This window comes from Lissotriton helveticus, chromosome 4_1 (assembly GCF_964261635.1).
Source record: "Lissotriton helveticus chromosome 4_1, aLisHel1.1, whole genome shotgun sequence".
NCBI lineage: Eukaryota > Metazoa > Chordata > Amphibia > Caudata > Salamandridae > Lissotriton > Lissotriton helveticus.
The window spans coordinates 1,662,367,796-1,662,385,002 of record NC_136063.1 but is presented as its reverse complement, the minus strand read 5'-3'; the positions used below and the strand labels follow the sequence as shown (position 1 = coordinate 1,662,385,002).

Here is a 17,207-nt window from a genome sequence, read left to right as displayed (position 1 = left end):
GGAGGCGAAAGCGAAGGGGCAAATGACCATAAGGGGGAATAGTAGATCCTCGCTGACCCCCTAGGTTTGATGTGGAGGTTTTAAAAGGGCCCCGCGGGGCAAAAAAAAAAATAATAATAATAATCGAACGGCTGAATGGATTTGCACGAAACTTGGTAAAATATTAGGGACTGGTAGCCCGATGTGCCTTTGCTAGGTCTCAATATATGTGCTCCAGTGGATTTTGAGAAATTAACGTTCAAAAAAAGATATATATCTGTAACAGCGCTCCGCTTCGCGTAACGGAGGTTTGCGAAGCTGATTGGTCATTCTGTCACTGGGCTATAGTTGGGCTACATCTGGCTGATATTTGGGCTACATTTGTTTTTTTTCGTCTCTGGCGGCCATCTTTGGGCTACATTGGGCTACATTGGGCTTCATTGGGCTTCATTGGGCTACATTGGGCTACATTTGGGCTCCAACATATATATAGGCCAATGTAGCCCAATATATATTTTTCAAAGTTAATTTTCGGAAAAACCACTGGAGCATATATCTTGAGACATAGCAAAGGCACATCGGGCTACCAGTCCCTACAATTTTGCCAAGTTTCGTGGAAATCCATTCAGCCGTTCGAGCTAAAAGTGAGTCCAACCGCCCTATGGAAATGAAGGAAATGAATGGGTAATTTGTAATTAGCAAATAGCTCATCGCAAACTAGGAATGGTAAAGAATCGCTATTTATTCCTTAAAGTTCGCTATTTAGGAAATGCAAAAAACTTTGATGATACATATGGCGGTTCATCTCTAACAAGATAAGAAGAATAGGGATAGATTTATGATGACTGGCGCATCACCAGGGATGTGTTAGTCATTCTGTGCCGCTGTTCCGTCACCTATGGTGTGCTGCATTTACAATGCGGCGCATCATGGGGCAAAAACAGCACAGATGCGTGATGTATCTGTGCCGTAAAGGTGGCGCATTGCTGGAGTTGTATCGCAAGTGTGATGAAGCTCCAGCAAGGGTCGGGGGTGCCCCTGTCGCAGGGTTTCTGTTCTCACACAGAACTGTGGACAGAGGATTGGAACCTCGGCGAATTAGGGTGTCCCAAAACTCACCTTAGTAATCAAAAACCCCTTAGCAAGCTAGGTACAGTGTCACATTGGATATAACAAACTCTCAATGTTTAGACAATCCAGAATATGAACTTATAGTACCTCAGGATACGTGGAACTCATGAACAGTCGGTCGTTATATATTTCTTAGAAACCAGAACATGGAGTTAAGAAGAACACATGTGTATTTGAAATGTTTATTTACTAATGCCGTCTTCTCAGGCGTAGTATCTTAGATAATACAAGTACACATATTATCAGTAGCAAAATTACCTGCATAGTTACTAGTACATAAAAAGCGAATGGTGACAGTATGTTAACATGCTGTAAATGAATAAGAGTTAGCAACACTTATAAGCAGCCGCGGGCCGTGGAGGGAGTTACGGTGGGGCAGGGAGGCGGGGAGGGGGAGGGGCAGGGTGGAGAGGGCTCCACCCTGCTTCTCCCCCTCCCCGCCTCCCTGCCTCACCGTAACTCCCTCCACGGCCCGCGGCTGCTTATATCTCACCCTCCCTAATACACATATTATATTATTTGCTAAGAAGGTCTCTTTGTGTTGGTTTAGGGCGTGCCCATACTTTAGTGTCTTAGATTTGAAGGAATCACATCAGCATACACCAGCTCTCTCTTCATGTGAACCGCATCAAGTGTTGTGTATGTGTGTTCGGCAAAGCAATATAAAACCCGCCTCATGCCCAGAATTGGCAGAAGTTGCACTTATGTTATGAGTATGAAGTCGTGGAGATCAGACCTCATAACAATTCTGTATCGTGTTGTTCTTGAAACTTTAGCACTCGCTGTACAGATATAGTTTAACAAGCAAAGCAGATAGTAGAGCAATAACATATTATTCTCATGTAAACCACGATGAACTACTAGGTTGAAAGCTAAAGCAACAACTAAGTGTCGTGTGCAGAAGTTGCAAAAAAGGAAAAATGGCGTTTAAACCGGTAATGAGCCCATGCTAACTTAACACGGTGTAAAGATATCCAGGACCTAGATGACACCTCCCCATGATCCGGAAACGAACTGAATAAGATAATAGAAGTGCCATCTCATGAGAGCAGATTGCAAGTTTATATGTGGACGGTCCGCAAGGTAAAGCATTAAAAACTAGGAAAATTTAATGCTAAAGAAAAATGAAACAGCCAAGTACTTTATCGAGTCTTAAGCCAATAGGCAAGGTAAATAATAAAAACTTGACAAATAAGTCAATGAATTGTCAATGAAATGCTAGTACTCAGCATATCAAACATGAAAAAGGTCTATGACATAACTGTGTATGCAAAATAAGCTGCAACAGCCTCCAATAGGAAGTCACCGTCTTCATCCGAAAACAGTTCAGCCATCCAATTTAAAAGCGAAAAAGAACATACGTGCTCTCCCAGCACCGGATCCTCTATCACCATCAGAGGACAGCTCGGTGGGTTTTCAAGAAAGCTCTGTTCCAAGAAAGACTGTGTTGCCGCCAGTAAATTCCAGGGACCAATTAGTCCATGCATCAATGCCACAGCCATAATCCTTTCGCCAGGACAAACCAACTCGTGAGTAATGATAGGAGTCATCAGCTGATTAAAGTCGACGTCAGGAGAAACCGGTCCGCAGAGACACAAATCAATGGCCCAATCGAAATCACAGGTCAGGCAGTGAAATACAGGCTGGACACAGGTGAAGTAGGAGAATCGAAAAGATAATCCATATGCCGTGCTTAATATCGCCAACGGCATTGTGCCATAATATTCTAGCATGCGATTGCGGAACAGTGTCAGCAACTGCAGGGCGGGAGGTTGCATAGGAGGGACATCCATATTTAAAAATGTAAAAAAGCACAAGAGCGTCCGCTGGTAATGCAAGTAAAAATGGCAATCCACGAAGCAGAGTGGAAAAAATAGAATGAAAGAAAGCAGGGATGACTCCAAAGATTTTCTCAAATGAAGTCACGAGACCACTGGTAACAACTTTAAAAAAGTGCGCCAGGGCCTTTGTGGAGGATGCGTTAAAGATAGTCCGAACCATCTTGCTGAAATGGAAAGGCAAATCTGAATTGAAAAGGGTCTGCACCTCTGTACGGGTGTTCGCTATGTGAAGCACGAAAGTTTCACGGGCCGAACTCAAGGCCACCTCTCTCTGAGACAAAAGAGCTCTTATTCTTGCCATGCCGTTGAAATCTGCTCCCAAGGTTGGTATTTGTGGCGAGATTGAAAACTCCCTATGTTCATGTGTGGGAGGAAATAGAACATTTCTGCAGCAAATAACCCGTTCACTTACTGTTACGATAAAAGGAATACTTTTAATTAACCCAGAACAATCTTCATTATTGAGCATCAAATAACTACCATTTTCCAACAACTTGAACGTGGGGATGATAGCAGGAACTGGCGTGCCTTGCAACACGCAAGCCATATTTGGTCGGTGTTTGTTGCATGAACCGTGTAACTGTATGTGCCTACACATTAGTGAATGATCTGGCGTCTCAGTGCATTCCTCTCCATTCACATAAACTTCTTGATCATCTTTGAAACATCTGTATGTGTATGGAAGCGACCAGACCTCATGAAGAAAAGCACTACCTAAAGGTTCATAACGACCTATTGGTATATATTTCATACAATTTGAAAACTTATATAAAGCAAAAGGCAGCGTTATTAAACCGTGGATAAGGCACGTTGCCAAAAAACCCGCAATCCTCTGCTGATGATGTCACTGAGCATGTCATGAATGATGTAATATGTGACATCATCAGCAGTGGATTACGGGTAATAGTATCTCTAGTTTACTCCCCTATAGCTGTCTTTCTTTTAACATAAGTGTCTGTTTCCTTCCCTTATACTTACTGTTTTTGGTTCGCTTCCGGTTCGCGTACCGGCGAGCGAACTGGGAAGCGAACTAAGAGAAATAGAGGTTGGCACAGTTCCAAATATTGTACCAATTTTTTAATAACGGGGAGGTAGTTCTGAAAAGAACTTTTGTTTTATTGTTTTTGTTGTTTTATATTTTTTTTATTATTTTTCGGAACATTTTTTTACTTTTTTTGAATTTTTCTGAACAGTTTTATATTTTTGGGGGTTTTTCTTGGAGGGGGCAATGAAAACGATTCATTGTAAAGGGCTCAACAGGAGCAACAAAACAAAAAAAAAGTATTTATTATTTTGGGCGTTTCGTACAAACTTGCATATGATAGTCAATAGCTCTGTTGATCAGAGTGATGCTTCTTTCTCCGTAGCAAATGAATCCATCGCAAAATACGCAGATGTGTTTTACTTCACCAAATCTCATTTGTATATTTGGCACCATCTCCCTGCCCTCTGGTCCCGTTACTTCCGGTACAACAGATCTTCTGGCCATAATAGGGAGATTATCTAGGTCGTTCCGAAACTGTGCAGCACTGTAGTTGTTAGGATGCCACCTAGTCATATGGCGATGCATTGTGTAGTTTCCGAAACTGTATTTTTTCTCGGTTCCTCTGGACAGTCTATCTTGACATATAAGGCAAGTTACGTATCTTGCATTTACTTTTTTCTGACCTTTGGGAATTTAAAAAAATTGCCAAATGAAGTTTTCTTTCCGGTGAGACGTCCTGGGCTCCTCAGGCAAAAACTGCCTCTCTTCGTGCTCGTCATCCTGTTCCTCTTCTTCCTCTTCTTGTTGAATTATAACTTGAGCAGGTGGTCCACTCTTCCTTGGATGTGGTGGAGGTGGTGGGGAAGCACCAGCTGAAGCTACTAAAGAAGCCATTGCTCAGTGATCACAAAGGGTCTTTCTCTCACAATGATGAAAGTCAGAGTGAGGAAAGAAGGAGGGATTTTCATCATTTGGGAAAAACAAGAGTTCTCAACCAATAAAAAGTGTTCATTTTAGATTATATGACCTAGTCTTACATCATTAGGAAACCAAAAGTGAAATGAACCAATGAAAAGTGTTATTACCAAGTCACATGACCTGCTGTGTTTACGTTAAGCGCTTTGCAGGGCCTCCCGGTTTGCTTCCAGAAACCTGCGCTTTGCGACTCGCTTCGCGTACCAGTTCGCTAACGTAGCACGTCATATGACGTATCACGCGACAACGTGAAACGTCATGCGGACGGGAGGCGTCACGATGTTGTTTTGTAACGCGGCAGTTGCGGTAAAGAAACGTTTACCGGCTCGCGGTCTATTTCGCGGCATCAAGGTCAGCTAACGGGAAGCTTCCCGATTCGCGAAGCGGGAACGAAGAAAAAAAAATATTTAAAAAAAAAATTCTTCATAAACATATAAAATATATTTTTGGATTTAAAGAAGAATACATTTTACAGCTACAGATATTAGCTGTTAAAAAACCAATGAAATTCACTGAAAAAACCATAGGTTATAGACCATATATAGTTAGGAATTAGCATTTACAAAACCTTGAAAATTCACTGAAAAAACCATAGGTTATAGACCATATATAGTTAGGAATTAGCATTTACAAAACCTTATTTTACTCACACAAAACCATTGAAATTCCATATATAGTTAGTTGCACTAACTATATATCGCGCACCCGCAATCCACTGCTGATGATGTCACATATTACATCATTCATGACATGGTCAGTGACATCACTGATGACATCACTGATGACATCTCAAATGACATCACTGATGACATCACTGATGACATGTGATTTGACATCAATGACCACATCACTGATGATATCATTCATGTGACAATACAATGCATCTCCTCACATTTTAATATAACCTCTGTTTCACCCAGTGTTAAATACAGAGTATAATTTTTGAAACCATTGACACACCAATACTAGTTACTACATACGCACTCACTGATTCCTATGTCTACACACACATTCACTCATTCACCCATACAATCATTCATACATACAATCACTCATCTTTACAACACTATCATATGCACTCATACACCTATACAGACACTCACAGTCTGCCACTCATCCATGGAGTTACTCACACACGTAGTCAGTCCTGTTAAAGAATCAATGACACTTCCATTTTCTTGTCTATACAGTTAAACATAGAGCACCTTACATTTTCAAACATATACTAACACATACTTACCTTCTTATAGAATCATTGATACAAGTACACATTGATCTGCACAGAGTCACACACCTCCCAGCCAGCCAGCCACACACACACTCAGTCTCCCATACAAATACTTGGACAATCAATTAGTAACCCATATAGTTAATCATATAGCTACTGATCAACACGTGCAGCAGTTTACAGAACAACAGACATAATGATGCTCAAATTAAGATAGTTTAGTCACTAACCCATGCACTCAGTGAGACACATTTAATCACTCACTCATACATTCAGTCATGCACCTACTAAATCCTTTGTCCAGACACTTATACTTCCACTCATTCTTCAATATGTAAGACACATTTTAACTTTACAGAAACACACAGTCACTGGATGATGTCATCAGTGATGTCATCAGTGATGTCATTTGAGATGTCATCAGTGATGTCATCAGTGATGTCATTTGAGATGTTATCAGTGATGTCATTTGAGATGTCGTCAGTGATGTCATCAGTGATGTCATTTGAGATGTCATCAGTGATGTCATCAGTGATGTCACTGACCATGTCATGAATGATGTAATATGTGACATCATCAGCAGTGGATTGCGGGTGCGCGATATATAGTTAGTGCAACTAACTATATATGGAATTTCAATGGTTTTGTGTGAGTAAAATAAGGTTTTGTAAATGCTAATTCCTAACTATATATGGTCTATAACCTATGGTTTTTTCAGTGAATTTTCAAGGTTTTGTAAATGCTAATTCCTAACTATATATGGTCTATAACCTATGGTTTTTTCAGTGAATATATATATATACACACATACATACATAGAAATGCATATTCATATATATGCATATATATATATATATGTGTATATGTGTGCATGTAGACAGAGGTAGAGAGGTAGAGGTAGAGGTAGAGAGGTAGAGACTAGTAGAGAGTAGAGAATGAGTAGTAGAGAGTAGAGAGTGAGTAGTAGAGAGTAGTAGAGAGCAGTAGAGAGAGTAGCAGAGAGTGAATAGTAGAGAGTAGTAGAGTGAGTAGTAGAGAGTAGTAGAGAGTGAGTAGTAGAGAGTGAGTAGTAGAGAGTAGTAGAGAGTAAGTAGTAGAGTGAGTAGCAAAGAGCAGTAGAGAGTGAGTAGTAGAGAGTAGTAAAGAGTGAGTAGTAGAGAGTAGCAGAGAGTGAGTAGTAGAGAATGAGTAGTAGAGAGTGAGTAGTAGAGAGTGAGTAGTAGAGAGTAGTAGAGAGAGAGTAGTAGAGAGTGAGTAGTAGATAGTATTAGAGAGTGAGCAGTAGAGTGAGTAGTAGAGAGTGAGTAGTAGAGAGTAGTAGAGAGAGCGTAGTAGAGAGTGAGTAGTAGAGAGTATTAGAGAGTGAGTAGTAGAGTGAGTAGTAGAGAGTGAGTAGTAGAGAGTAGTAGAGAGAGTAGTAGAGAGTGAGTAGTAGAGAGTAGTGGAGAGTGAGAAGTAGAGAGTGAGTAGTAGAGAGAAGTAGAGTGTGAGTAGTAAATCGTGAGTAGTAGAGAGAGAGTAGTAGAGAGTGAGTAGTAGAGAGTAAAGAGTAGTAGAGAGTGAGTAGTAGAGAGTAGTAGATAGTGAGTAGTAGGGAGTGAGTAGTAGAGAGAGAGTAGTAGAGAGTACTAGAGTAGTAGAGAATGAGTAGTAGGGAGTGAGTATTAGAGAGTAGTGGAGTAGTAGAACAACAGTCCAATCAAATCATATCACTTAGAATCCTTATTGAAGCGCTGAATCTTGGTGTATATTCAAATGCTTTTATTTTCCTTAAGTTTATGTACCACAGCCAGCCGATGCGTTTCGTTCTGTACAACAGAACTTCTTCAGGGCGTTCTTATTTCCTTCAAGTTATGGCGGTAGCCTGTTGTCATATAACTAGATATTTCTTCCAAATTTTAGACGAGACGTAAGTACATTCTTATTCAAAGTGACTAGGTATCAATTTCACCCACACAATTCGGGCAGACTTGAGTAATTTATAGCATCCTCAAAGTCAGTCTTTAAAAAATTCCTAAGTATAGGACATGATAATCCAAATCCAAATGTTTCTCAAGAAAAGTCATTTTCAATCGTTCTGAATATCGGCGTTTGGACCGATATGACCCACGGACACGGTTTATGACTTTTCTTGAGAAACATTTGGATTTGGATTATCATGTCCTATACGTGATGTCATTTGAGATGTCATCAGTGAGGTCACTGACCATGTCATGAATGATGTAATATGTGACATCATCAGCAGTGGATTGCGGGTGCGCGAAATATAGTTAGTACAACTAACTATATAGGAGCAATTTCAATGGTTTTGTATGAGTGAAATGTCCAGCTAACTATAACACCCCTAAAACTTATAGTTTTTTGAGTGAATTTTAAAGGTTTTTTAAATGCTAATTCCTAACTATGTAAGGCCTGAAACCTATGGTTTTTTCAGTGATTATATATATATATATATATATTGCAACAACTTCTGGAAACCAGAAAAAGAGGGTCGCACTCACCAAAGATACTCGTTTTCGTAAAGTTTTCTTTTTGATTCCATTTTCATTTCATTTCAACACTCCAAGACAAGGCAAACAAAGCTGACGCGTTTCGCAGCAGCCGCTGCTTGATCACGGCATCTAACCACACCCATTTTTTTTGTTATTTAAACATATTTGAAAACCGGACCATTACCTCATTTCCTGTTGTGTCTTAGATCTGCCCCTTGGGCTTGTGGGACATGTAGTATGTACCCAGAATTAGTCATATTCATTCTTCTAATACACAAAACAATTGAAGGGATTTTGTCAGTAATCGGCAACATTGTTGTTTGACACATTCATTACTTTTCCTTCAGTATAATATACAGTGCATTTTTTTGTCAAATAATCATTTAAATAGTGTTATACTATTTCATCTAGAAAATCATTTCCTTTTTTACATTTATGATATTTGCCCAATTTATCACTATAAGTGCACGTATAGTTCTTCAGACTGGTTTAACCCAAAAGGGGTCATTGTCCTGAATTTTAAGATGTGTCATGATTCTTTTTGACGGAGTAACTTCTCCAAATTGCCTCCTCGTTTGTTCTCTGTTACTTGATCAATGCCATAACATTTTTGCAGTTTCCAATCCCCCTTGTGAGTTGTTTCCATGTGTCTGGCTATGGCATTGTTTTTGTCTTTATTTGTGGTTGCACGCGTGTGTTCTAAGATTCTTTTTTTCAGTTCGCACATTGTGCTCCCTACATATTTCAATTTACAGGGACATTCAACCACGTACACCACGTATCTGCTTTTGCAAGGAATTAGTTGTTGATTTTTCCACATTTTGTTATTCGCCATTTGGGTTTCAGATGTTGGTTTGGCTATTTGACAGACCTTGAAACAATAGCATTTGACAAATCCTTTTGTTTTAAGCCAGTCTATGCTTTTATTTTGGCTATTGAAGTGACTATGCACTAAGTGATCTTTCAGATTTTTTGCTCTGCAATAAGTCACTACTGGGTGGTCCCCCACCATTTTTCCAATGCTGCAATCCATTTTTAAGATCTTCCAGTTCTTTTTTAAGATTGAATTTATCGTTTTTGAATTTTCTGTGAAATCTGTAATGAATCTTATTTCTGGTGGATTTTTTGTCTCCTTTGTTTTAGTTGTTAGGCAATCCATTCTCGTTTTTTCATTTGCTCTTTTCCAACAATTGCCCACTGTTCCGGCGCTATATTTTCTAGCTTGAAATCTTTTCATTGAATTTTTACTGTGTTTCAGCCATTCATTTTCCTCACTGCAAATTCTGCGTATTCGGAGAAATTCCCAGTATGGGATGCTCTCAATTAATGATTTTTGGTGGAAGCTATCAGCTTGAAGGGTGGCATTGGCAGTTGCTTTGCGATGAAGCGTGGTTTCGATTTTGTTGTTTTTTATATATATCTTGAGGTCCAGGAACACAGCTTCACTTTTATCTATTTGGTAAGTGAATTTGAGACTTTCCATACTCGTATTCAGTGTATCAAAGTATTCCTGGAATTCCCTGGCTGATCCTTTCCATATGATTAATAAATCATCAATAAATCTTGACCATTGAACGATTTTTGCCACATATTTGTTGTTTGAGCTCTTTTTTCCCACCATCCCATGGTGAGGCAGGCGCAACTTGGGCTACAGGAAAAGACCATGGCTGTACCATTGCGCTGTTTATAGATTTCATCTCCAAACAGGAAAATATTGCCGGTGAGACACATTTCCAACATTTCAATCAACATTCAATTGTGGTTGCTACAGTGTATGTCTCTTTCTTGTAGGAAATATTTGCACACATTTATTCCCATGTCATTGGCTATGGTGGTGTACAATGAGATGACATCCATTGTAATCAGATAATATGACTCATCCCATGTAATGAAATCGATTTTTCTATGGATGTCGCTCGTGTCTTTGATGTAACATTCCAAATTTTCCACAAAGGTTGCAAAAAATGGTCTATATAATTAGCCATAGGTTCCAGCAGAGATCCGTTTGTCGAGACTATTGGTCTTCCGGGGGGTGCATAGCATCTTTGTGCACCTTTGGGAGGGAATATATGGTGGCCATCACTGGATGGTCCACCACCAAGTATTTTCTTTCATCTTCATCAATAAATTTTTTAGCTGTCCAATTATTTATACATGGATCTATTTCCCGTTTCATTTTAGTATTAGGATTTGTTTGTAACCTTTCATAATAGTTTGTGTCGCCAAGCTGACGATGTGCCTCGTTGATATAGGCTTGTTTGTCTAAAATGACGATATTTCCGCCTTTATCGGCTATCTTTATCACTATTTCGTTGTCACTGGAAAGGTTTTGAAGAGCCTCTTTCTCCTCATTTGTAAGATTGTTTTTGAAACCTCTTTTTTTCATTTTGTACAGATCATGTATGACAGCTTCTTGAAAAAGGTCTATTTTATTCCCCGGTGGTAATTGAGGACAAAATCTCGATGTTGGATGTTTTTTGCTGAGGCCTGCACCAATTTGTTCAAAAGCATCTTGGAGTGCTGTTTCTTCATTTTCCAAAGCATTTAAATTTAGTAACGTTAAGTATGCTGTTTCATCTTTAGCTTTTAAAATGGATTGGGGAATTGTCTTTTGTGTAATTTCTTTCTTTGGATGTTCCTTGAAGAATTTTGAGAGTTTCAATTTTCTTACATATAGATATAGGTCTATCCGGGTTTGTGCAATGTCCATGGTTTTTGTAGGGCAAAAATGTATACCTTTTTTAAGGAGGGTCACTTCTGTTTCCGTCAACTCCCGTTGAGATAAGTTTACCACTTGAACTTCCATTGTTGGCGTCTCATCTGTTTAATTGTTTTCAGGATTGGTATTCAATTGCGTTCTTTCCTTTGGGCCATGCTTCTTGTTGTCGCTCCAGTTTTCACCATTGAACCGCTTATTCCGTCTTCCTCTCCGCTGCGTTTTTTTCCTTTTCCCTGCCAGGGGCGTCCTCTGCCCCTTCCTCTTGCTTGGTTTTGCGCTCCGCGGTTCTGTTCCCATTCTCTTTGACGAAGAACCAGGCGCATGTCCCCTAAAAAATCCTGTTTTTCCCGTTCTGCTTGATTGTCAGACTCTTCTTCACTTATTTGTCCAGTCGATGTTAGAGATGAGACGCTGCTTGAAACACTTGCTGTTTCATATCCCGGTGCATTTTTCCTGAATGAATCAAATTTTCGGGCGAATGTGAATATCCGTCCTTCTGCATAGTCAACTGTATCCTTTATAAATTTGGAGTGCTTTCCAAAGTTAGTAAGGTGAAAAAAGGGGGAAAAAGGAGGAAAAGTGGGAAATAGGAGGGTAGGAACACTGTAACATCTGTGGGGTGTTTAGGTTGTGCTATAGAGGGGCTGCGAATCGAAGTATTTACCCATACCGGTGGTGGGCTACGGAAATTAAGTGATGTATTGCATAGCGTCTGATGCGGGTAAGGTGAGCTGGTGCAGGACTCGGGGATTAAAGAGTGAGCCCGAATTGTGTGTCTTATGCTGTGAAGTCCTGTGCCCTGGCCACTGCACTACAGTTGTGGAAGTAGTGTCCGGATGTGTTTAAAACTACTAGGACAAACTACTGACCCGTACTGGTATGAAAGTCCTGGGGTACGGAATATATGTGAGGTATTGTCTAGAGCAGAGGTCTTCAAACTTTAGTAGGTTGAGCCCCCCATCTGAACTTTTTTAGATGTCGGGCCCCCCCACCACTTGACAGAAATTTCTGGAATCTGGCACACTACACACGCATATCCCAGGCCATATCTGACAACCAACGTTCAACAAGAGTTTATAGTAAACTGCCGTTTTTTGAGTGGGTGTGGTTAAATGACTATTTTCCAAGATAAAATGTGCGCAAATTGTTTTTACAAGGATGCTTTATTTTACACAAGACCTAGATTGATAATAACACCACCAACATTAATGTGACAGGTGTGCCTATTTTTCGCCACAGAGACGGTCAATCCGTGGATGGATTTTTTTCTATTGCCATTCTCAAGCTGTGCTTCACATCCACTAATTTTACAGCGAATAATATATGTGAAACACTCCAATTTCTCATTTGTGAGGGCCCGTTTTGATGTAAAAAAACTTTTTTATGGTTGTTGCATGAAAAACACATTTCTCTGTAAATAGTAAGGCTCTCCCATATCAATCACATTCAAAAGAAATGGGAAAAAACGGTATTCACAAGAATCTGTTTGGGAATTATTCCAGGTCATCAGGGCAAAAACAACAGGGCTGTCTCTATCAAGGGGCCCCCTGAAATATGCGGGGGGCTAACACTTTCAGCCAGGTATGGCCATAGCACTGGTCGCACACAGTGCAATAGTATTTTTGGCACCCCCTCCCCCATTTCCTACTTCTCCATGAATTCCATCACTACCACTCACCAACAGTGCACCTCATTCTCTATAGCACCTTTCTGATACACATTTAATTTTTTATAGCCCTACTAATAGTTTACTCAATCAATCAATCAATCATGCCATTTGTATAGCGCACTACTCACCCGGGAGGGTCTCAAGGCGCTTGGGGGGAGGGGTATGCTTCTGCTCGAACAGCCAGGTCTTGAGTTGTTTCCTGAAGGCGAGATGGTCCTGGGTCAGCCGAAGGTGGATGGGGAGGGAGTTCCAAGTCTTGGCAGCCAGGTAAGAGAAGGATCTTCCTCCGGCGGTGGCTCTTCGGATGCGTGGTACGGCTGCGAGGGCGAGGCTGGTGGACCGTAGCTGGCGGGTGGGCGTGTAGAAGGTCAGGCGGTCGTTGAGGTACTTGGGGCCCAGGTCGTGGAGAGACTTGTGTGCGTGGGTGAGGAGCCGGAACGTGATCCTCTTGTCGACGGGGAGCCAGTGCAGGTTCCTCAGGTGGCTGGAGATGAGGCTGCGTCGGGGGACATCCAGGATGAGTCGGGCGGAGGCGTTCTGGATGCGTTGGAGTCTTTTCTGTAGCTTGGCTGTGGTTCTGGCGTAGAGGGCGTTTCCGTAGTCCAGTCGGCTGGTGACGAGTGCCTGGGTGACAGTCTTCCTGGTCTCGGTCGGGATCCAGCGGAAGATCTTGCGAAGCATACGCAGGGTGTTGAAGCACGATGAGGAGACGGCATTGACTTGTCTGGTCATCGAGAGGGAGGGGTCCAGGATGAAGCCCAGGTTGCGTGAGTGGTCGGTTGGCTTGGGTGCGGTGCCCAGGGCTGGGGGCCACCAGGAGTCTTCCCAGGCAGAGGGCGAAGATCCCAGGATGAGGACTTCCGTCTTGTCCGAGTTCAGTTTCAGGCGGCTGTCCTTCATCCACTCGGCGTCGTCTTTCATCCCTTCGTGTAGGCAGGTTCTGGCGGTGTCGGGGTCTCTGGTGAGGGAGAGGATCAGCTGGGTGTCGTCGGCGTAAGAGATGATGTTGAGGTTGTGCTGGCGTGCGATGGCTGCGAGAGGTTTCATGTAGATGTTGAAGAGGATGGGGCTGAGTGAAGATCCTTGCGGGACGCCGCAGATGACTTCGCTGGCCTCGGAGCGAAACGGGGGGAAGCTGACTCTTTGTGTTCTTCCGGCGAGGAATGAGATGATCCACTCCAGTGCCTTCTCTTGGATACCGATGTTGCTGAGGCGCTGGACTAGGGAGCAGTGGCAGACCGTGTCGAACGCAGCGGAGAGGTCCAGGAGGATGAGGGCCACTGTTTCCCCCTTGTCGAGCAGGGTCCGGATGTCGTCGGTGGCTGCGATGAGGGCAGTCTCGGTGCTGTGGTTGGCTCTGAAGCCGGACTGCGAGGGGTCGAGGGAACCGTTCGTCTTGAGGAAAGCGGTCAGCTGTCTGTTGACGATCTTCTCGATGACTTTAGCAGGAAAAGGGAGGAGCGAGATGGAGCGGAAGTTTTTGAGATCGGTGGGGTCCGCTGTAGGTTTCTTCAGGAGGGCGCTGATCTCGGCGTGCTTCCAGCTCTCCGGGAAGGTGGCGGTGTTGTAGGAGGCCTTGATGATGTTCCGGAGTTGGGGTGCGATGGTGGAGTCGGCCTTGTTGAAGATGTGGTGTGGGCAGGGGTCGGTCGGTGATCCGGAGTGGATGGTGTTCATCGTGCGGGCTGTGTCTTCGGTGGTCACCGTGGTCCAGGTGCGAAGGGTGGCGGTGGGGGGCATTGGTTCGACGGTTGGGTGCGTGGGTGGGGCGCCGAAGCTGTTGTGGATGTCGGCGATCTTGCGGTGGAAGAACGAGGCGAGGGAGTCGCAGAGGTCTTGTGACGGAGTGATGTCGTTGGTGCCGGTGCTGGGGTTGGAGAACTCCTTGACGATAGTGAAGAGCTCTTTGCTTTCGTGGGCGTTGTTGTCCAGTCGTTCCTTCAGGGATTTCTTCTTGGTGGTGCGGATGAGCTGGTAGTGCTTGCGGGTAGCGTGTTTGAGGGCGGTCATGTTGTCGGTGGTCCGGTCGAGGAGCCAGGCTTTCTCGAGGGTGCGGCAGGTCTTCTTGGAGTCCTTGAGGTCGTCGGTGAACCAGGATGCCTTCTTGCTTCTGGGTCTGCTGGGAGGGTTCTTTAGAGGTGCGAGGTCATCGGCGCAGGCGGTCAGCCACTGTGTGAAGTTGCGGGCTGCTTCGTTGGGGTCCGTTGTGTTGGCGGGTGGGCTCAGGCTGAGGGAGGTGGTGAGCTGGTCTGCGGTGATCTTGCTCCAATTCCTGTGAGGTACCTGTTGCGGGTGGTGGTGGGTCGTGGATCTTTTTAAGCTGAAGTGGACGCAGCTGTGGTCGGTCCAGTGGAGTCCGGTGGCGTGGCTGAAGGTGATGTACTTGCTGGAAGAGAAGACGGGATCAAGCGTGTGGCCGGCGTAGTGGGTGGGGGTTTTGACCAGTTGCTTGAGTCCGAGGTTGGTGAGGTTTTCCAGCAGGGCGGTGGTGTTGCGGTCCTTGTTGTTCTCCAGGTGGAAGTTGAGGTCCCCGAGGAGGATGTAGTCGGTGGAGGGGAGGGCGTGCGGGCTGATGAAGTCTGTGATGTCTTTGCTGAATTGTGTGGGTGGTCCCGGGGGTCTGTAGACGAGGGTGCCTCTGAGGGTCGTCTTAGGGTCGGTGTGAATCTGGAAGTGGAGATGTTCGGCTGCGGCGAAGGAGTCGTTGGCGTCGGTCGTGATGCGGATGGTGTTCCTGTGGACGATGGCGATGCCACCTCCGGTCTGGTTGATGCGGTCCCTCCTGATGATCTTGTACCCGTCCGGGATGGCGATGGCGATGTCGGGTGCAGAGGAGGCGTTCATCCAGGTTTCCGTGAGGAAGGCGACGTCCGGTGATGTAGCGTCGAGGAGGTTCCAGAGTTCCACGGCGTGTCTGTGGACGGAGCGGGTGTTGATCAGGATGCACTTGAGGTGGTTGCTGCTGGTGTTTATCTTGGCTGGTGCGGGGCAGGTTCGGAGGCAGGTGAACTTGCAGGTGCAGCAGGTGAAGGGTCCGTGGGTGCGTCTCGGGGTGGCTCGGCAGCAGGCGTGGGTCCGGCCGGCATTGGGTGCGTTGAGAGTGGCGGCGTCGTAGGTCAGTCGGGTCGTCTTGCCTCGGCGGGGAGGGCCAGGGGTCCTGGCGCTGGGCGCGGGCCAGACGCGGACGTCGCAGATGGGCTTACCTTTGGCGCACCTTCGGCGCTCAATCAGTGCTCCCGCTGCGTGCGTCCGCTGCGCGGTCGCTCTGGGGGCGTCATAAGTAAGGAGCCGGGAGGGAGGAGCAGCTGGGTGGCGGGAGCAGGGCGGCGAATGGAATCAAAAGGGGGCGGGGCCGCAGGGAGGCAGCGGCGGGAAATTCCAAGAAGCAGCGGGCAGCGGGAAATTCCCAGGAGCAGCGGGAAATTCCCAGGAGCAGCGGGAAATTCCCAGGAGCAGCGGGCATCGAGCGAAGGAATCTGCAGGCAGGAGGCGGCAAAGGCAGGCAGGAGCGGCAGCAGTGAGTGGGGCGACCAAGCCCTGTGGAGGGCTGAGCGGTCACACTCTGTGGTCCCCTACGGTCCCCTTAAGTAAGGAGCCGGGAGGGAGGAGCAGCTGGGTGGCGGCGAATGGAATCACAGGGGGGCGGGGCCGCAGGGAGGCAGCGGCGGGAAATTCCAAGAAGCAGCGGGCAGCGGGAAATTCCCAGGAGCAGCGGGAAATTCACAGGAGCAGCGGGAAATTCCCAGGAGCAGCGGGCAGCGAGCGAAGGAATCTGCAGGCAGGAGGCGGCAAAGGCAGGCAGGAGCGGCAGCAGTGAGTGGGGCAACCAAGCCCTGTGGAGGGCTGAGCGGTCACTCAGTCACTCAGTTCTTTGAGCTTCATGGTACACGTTCTTTGTAGCAGGCACATTATCCCTCGGCGCTGATTGGGTGGCAGGAGTGCGCATGGAAGTGCACAGTGAGCGATGCATCAGTGTGAGAGTGAAGTAAGAGGAGTGACTGCACGGTGAGTGAGGTGACCGTATGAATTGAGGTGCGGGTGTAAGTGCAGAGTGGGAAGAATGAATGTATGGTTAGTGATGGGTTTGCTTGAGTGACATTGCAGATTGAGCAGTGAGGGGGACAGGTGAGTGAAGTGTCACATGAGTGCAGGTTGAGTAGTGTGCTCGTGTGACTGCAGGGTGAGGTG

General features: G+C 44.9%; 1 pseudogene; it reads left to right on the top strand.

The window, feature by feature from the left end:
* Positions 1–16,983: 16,983 nt before the first annotated feature.
* The window catches only part of LOC144828196 (olfactory receptor 6F1-like), a 29,690-nt pseudogene continuing 29,466 nt past the window's right edge, over positions 16,984–17,207 (top strand).